Below are 5,724 nucleotides of genomic sequence, written 5' to 3'. Positions count from 1 at the left end.
TCTAGGTGCAGGTTGGTTGTGCTTGTGCCGCCCCAGCCGTACAGCCTGGTGTACGGAGGGAACGCGCACGGGCGTGAGACTTTGGCCTAATTCTGACACATGTCAACACTAACAAGCAACGTATCGGTCCACCGATGACCTCCGTTGTGTACGAAACGATCTCCAACTAGCTACTATTTTTTTTCACTAATATATTTATGGGAAAATCTATTTTCCAGTCGACTGTATGTATTTTAGTAACAGGCACGTATGATTTGCTAACCCTTCGATTTTTATATCAACCGCTGCATGCGCTTGCACCCTTTCTCTAATTAACGCGCATGCTCCTTTTCTTTTTCTTAATCAAGCGCTCAGCCAAAACACAACAATGCATGCATGCGCTTTCCTTTTAGTTAATCAAGCGCTCAGCCAAAACACAACCACGCATGCATGTCGCTTTGAGCCACTTACATGGATGCATGCATGCAAAACAAAAATGATGATGTAATCAAATATTTTTTCAATGCAAAAATTTAAAATGATTTGTAGCCCAAACCGTAAGTCTGATTGAAAAATCCTTTTCACATAAAAGATACGTCGCGACGAGACCTTCGAAACTAAATCCCATATTGATATGTTTCGACGACTTTTTTTTGGATCAAAAGTTACCACGGGTATGCTACGTAAGTTATCACACTTGTGGTACATGAGTTACTATTCTTGTTTCTATACAAATTACCAAGGCATAAAAATAGTAATCCAACTTTTCTCTCCACGTCCAAATTCAAGTATAAAGAGAAAGGCTAACTTTTGGCGAGCGAGCGGAGCGAGGCGCGTCGCCGATAGGCTTGGGCCGAAGCGGTACGGATCAGTATTGACCTAGGGCTCATGTGTTATATATACCTCTTGTAAGCCGTCGCACGGGATAATTGATCAGTTGTAAATCCCCGGCGTTTGTAACCTCCTCCGATATAGTGAAGTTTGGCTGACTGATGCCCGTGGTTTTTTTTCCCCTTCGTGTTGGAGGGGTTTTCCACGTTAAAATCCCGTGTCCCTTGTTTGTTTTCGTTCTTCATTGTGTTCGATTGCGTGTCGTATCTCTAACAACTTTTGACCCGGGAAAAAAATTTGTTGACAAATATACCACCTGAAAACTTTTGTGTAAATAACATGTTAATACATCCACCTTAGAGTTGATAACCCAGGTTCAAACACCGTGGTAACTTTTGACCTCGGGAAAGTTGTTTAAAAACATATCTCTGACAATTTCTGTGTCAATAGCATGACAATACACACACATCAGAGCTGAGAACTCATGTACAACGCCGCGGTAACTTTCAATCCAATAAGAACGTTGTTGAAAAACATATTCCGGTAAATTCTGTGTAAATAGTATGGTAATATACACACAACAAAGCTGATAACTCATGTATGAACACCACGTAACTTTTGACCCGGAGAAAAAAGTTATTGAGAAACTATCCTGGTAATTTATGTGTAAATGTCATGGTAATACACACCATAGAGCCGATAACTTATGTACAAAACACCATGGTAACTTTGCCCGGGGGGTGTTGAAAATATATCCCGGTAACTTCGGTGTGTAATAACATGGTAATATGCCCACCGCAAACTTGATAACTTAGTTACAAACACCTCGGTAACTTTACTTGGGGAAAATACGTTATTGAAAACATACCGCCAGTAAGTTCTATGTAAATATCATGGTAATATGCACACCGCAGACATAATAACTTAGGTACAAACATCACGATAACTTAGTTCAGTGAAAAAGTGGCTGAAAACAGACTCCGTTAACTCCCTGTGTAAATAGCATGGTAATACACACTCTGCACCATGGGTAATTTTTATGTCAAGAAAAAAAATTGTTGAAAACATAATGATAATTACTATGCAAACAACATGGTAATATACACGTCGTAGACATGGTAACTTACTTACCTAAGGCATGGTATCTTTTGGCACGAACAAAGTCGTTGGAACATACTAACATGGGATCTAGTTTGAAGGTATCATCGCGATGAAAATTTTATGTGAAAACAATTTTTCAATCGGACTCACGGTTGTAGCTACAAAACATTTTGAAGTTTGGAAATAGGTACAATGTAGCAAGGCATTAGCGTTTTGTCCTCTAGTGCATGCATGCATGTGCATGTGGGAAGAAAGGTTGGAAGAACATTTTTCACGTCCGATAATTTGTATGAAAATATGTTGGTAATTTATGTGTCACGGATGTGATAACTTACGTAGTCAGGTCCGGTAACTTTTTACCCCAAAAACTAGTTGGAACATACCAACATGGTATCTAGTTTCGAAGATCTCATCGTGGCGAATCATTTATGTGAAAACAGTTTTTTGATCAGAGCGATGGTTTGAGTTACAAAATATTTGAATGTTTTGAAATAGGGAGAATATAGGATGACATCAGCATTCTTTGTCATCTGGTGTATGCATACATGTGCACGTGGGAAGAAAGGTTAGAAGACCATTTATTCATGCCCAAATTTTTTTATCGAAAGAGCTTGGTAACTTATGTATCGCAGACTTGATAACTTACATCGTACATGCCTGGTAACTTTTGACCTGAAAAATAGTCATCGAAACATATCGACATGGGATCTAGTTTCGAAGATCTCATCGCGATGAATCTTTTATGTGAAGACAGTTTTTCAATCCGAGACATTTTAAGTTTTCAATTTTGAAAAGAATCTAAGCTGACATCATCATTTTTGTCTTATGTGCATGCATGCATCTTTTGAATATATCGGATTTGCTCCACTGTATTTTTCCCATTAAAATAATACAAGATTAGCAAATAAAAGGAAGTAATCTGGAGGTTTAGCGTCTAATGGAGAATTAGCTAGCATGATAAGCAACTGACGAAGGAAGAAAGCATCGTTCGGATCTGTTGCAATATTTCGGTCGTTTGGAAGTTAGCAAAGTCCTATATTTATATAGGGCAACAGCCCTACACTCCTTTATTCCAATTGTTTTTGCCCAGACCTTTTAAATCCGCTCCCATCGGTAGTCGAACCCAGGACATTGGGGAGATCTCCTATTTGTCGCCCACGGATGGGAAAATGTGGAGCCTTCGCTGTAGGCAGCCACAAATGGACCGGCCCATTTGGAGCTACTGAACTTCAGGCGTGCATTTTTTTATAGAAAAAGTGCTGCGATAGCGATTCAAAATTGCGTTCTCGTTCCCGTTAGCTAGTGGAACTAGCCAAACGAACTAGTAAGTTCAACTGTTAGATTCACGGCGCAAAATCATTAAGTATCGAATTTCTTTTGAAAATTTTCTAAAAATACACATTGAACATTTTGTAATATCCGTTGAACATTTTCTTAATATATGATGAACATTTTAAATTATACACAATGAACATTTTTTAATATACAATGAACATTTTGGAAAAAATATAAATATTTGTGTTGAACAATTTTCGAATATGCATTGAACATTTGTAATGTACTTTAAACAATTTTTTAATACACCTTGAACATTTTTTTGATGGGAAATACACGTTGAACATTTGTCTAATATATCACTGAACAAATTTCAAGAACATAGGGAATACTTTATATTCATTGTACAGTTTCTAATATACGATGAACATTTTATAATGCAAATGAACTTTTTGTAATAAACCGTGAGCATTTCCTAAATATATAATGAACATTTTGGTAACATGCAATGAACTTTGTATAATATAGGGGGAAAACAGTAAAAATAAAAAAATAAAACATAAAAATGTTAAAATAATAGAAATAAAATGGAAACAGAAAATAAAAAGGAAATGAAAACGAAAAAAATAGAAAAGAAAAAAAAACGAATAACGAACGGAAAAATTGAAGCAGCAACGCACGACACGTGCTTCCGTGAACTGGGCTGGCCCATCCGCACACGCCGCGGGCGTTTCCTCGACGTTTTGCCGCCCGCGAGGAATTGCCGACCTTGGGTGCTACTCCGTCCGTCCGAAAAAGCTTATGACAAGCTTTTACGGACGGAAGGAATACTAGGCTACAGGGCCGGCGATCTGAATTTGCAGCCTTTGATCATAAGGTCTCCATGCTTCGATCTTCTCCGTGTGCAAGATACGAAATGAAACAGATTGAGGAGGAACAAATGCCTTCTTTCTCCTGCTGTAAAAATCTCACCGTCTTTATTTTGCGTGTAGAGACAGAGTACAGAACCGCAGTCCCTACAAATGCTCATCCGTATATGTAATGTTCCATGTGTTATGAACGAATGAACTTTTGCGCGTTCCCGTCAGAAAAGGAAAATAAAATAATAAACTAGTTGCACCTCTGCCATGGCGTGCAGAATTGCAAGTGAGTATGTGAATTTAGAGCATCTCTAGCGGATCCCTCAAAAACTATATTTAAAAATAAAACAAGTAGTTTAGGAGATTAAGCCCCATCTACCATAACCCTTTTTTTAAAAAAAACTTGAACTTTATTATTTAGAAATAATGGTTACATTGTCTATCATAAGAGTTACAAGATTTTTCATGGGCTCCTCTATCCAATCCCTAGTCATGCAACATTTTGCTAACCTAGCAAGGTCATGTGCTACTTTATTCGCTTCCCTATTACAATGTTCAAAACTGGTTTGAGGAAAATCACATGCCATAAAAAAAACAATCCTCAAAAATTGCAGCCGCCGACCCCGCAGACTGTCCTCCGTTCTTCATTGTGTCAATGACTTCCATAGTATCAGAACTGATAATGAGACGATTGCAGCCCGTCTTTTGTGCCAACAGTAGACCAAACCTGAGTGCTAACGCCCCCGCTGTGAGAGCATCCGCACAGTACTGAATCTTCCAGTTACCACCTACTATGAAGTTTTCTTTGCCATCTCTGATAATAGCACCCGTTGTGCCCCTAAACCGATCATGATCAAAAGAAGCATCAACATGCAATTTAACAAACCCCATGGGAGGTCTGCACCATCCTTCACTCTTTCTCTTTGCTTTAGGAGAGTGGGTATTTACATAATTCACTGTTATAACCCGAATCCCCATCGAGGTTTGGGACACCTCCTGAGACTTACCCTCATGGACTAGTTTTCGTCTATTCCGCCATAAATACCAAGCAGCTATAGCGATTAGTTCCCCTGCATTTCGGGAGCCCAAAATGGGTAGTTCATGATCAGGCATAAGGAGTAAGAATTCAAGGACTGCCTCTCTTGCACGGTCAATGCGCATGCTTTTTTTTACCACTTCATACAGCCCCAAATATTTCCACACTTCTTTTGCCTTCTAGAATATAAATAATATATGTTTCGTGTCCTTTGGCCCATCCAAACATGCTGGGCAGCTTGGCTGAGTTTTTATATGTCTGTTGGCCAATGTAACGCGACACGGTAGAGTCCCGTGAAGCGTCTGCCAAATCAAATATTTAACCTTCGCCGGACAAGCTAATTTCTAGATCTTAGCCCAAATAGGATTGACCTTACTTCTACCCATGCCATTTGAGTATTCCAATTTCCTCCCATGTTTCTTATTCCATTCCTCCACATAAGCTAATCGTACAGTGAATAAACCATTTTTTGTATAGCTCCAAGCAATAAAGTCTGACATATTGTGCATAGGGATCGGAATCGCTAGGACTCTATGGGCATCAATTGGCCACAAAGTTTGTCTCACCAAATCTTGATCCCAACAATTCGTGACTGGGTCAATAAGATCAGAAACTTTCGTCAGGAGATTCCCCCTTCTAGGT

Source organism: Triticum aestivum, chromosome 1D (assembly GCF_018294505.1).
Source record: "Triticum aestivum cultivar Chinese Spring chromosome 1D, IWGSC CS RefSeq v2.1, whole genome shotgun sequence".
Lineage (NCBI taxonomy): Eukaryota > Viridiplantae > Streptophyta > Magnoliopsida > Poales > Poaceae > Triticum > Triticum aestivum.
This window is presented reverse-complemented; position numbering follows the sequence as displayed.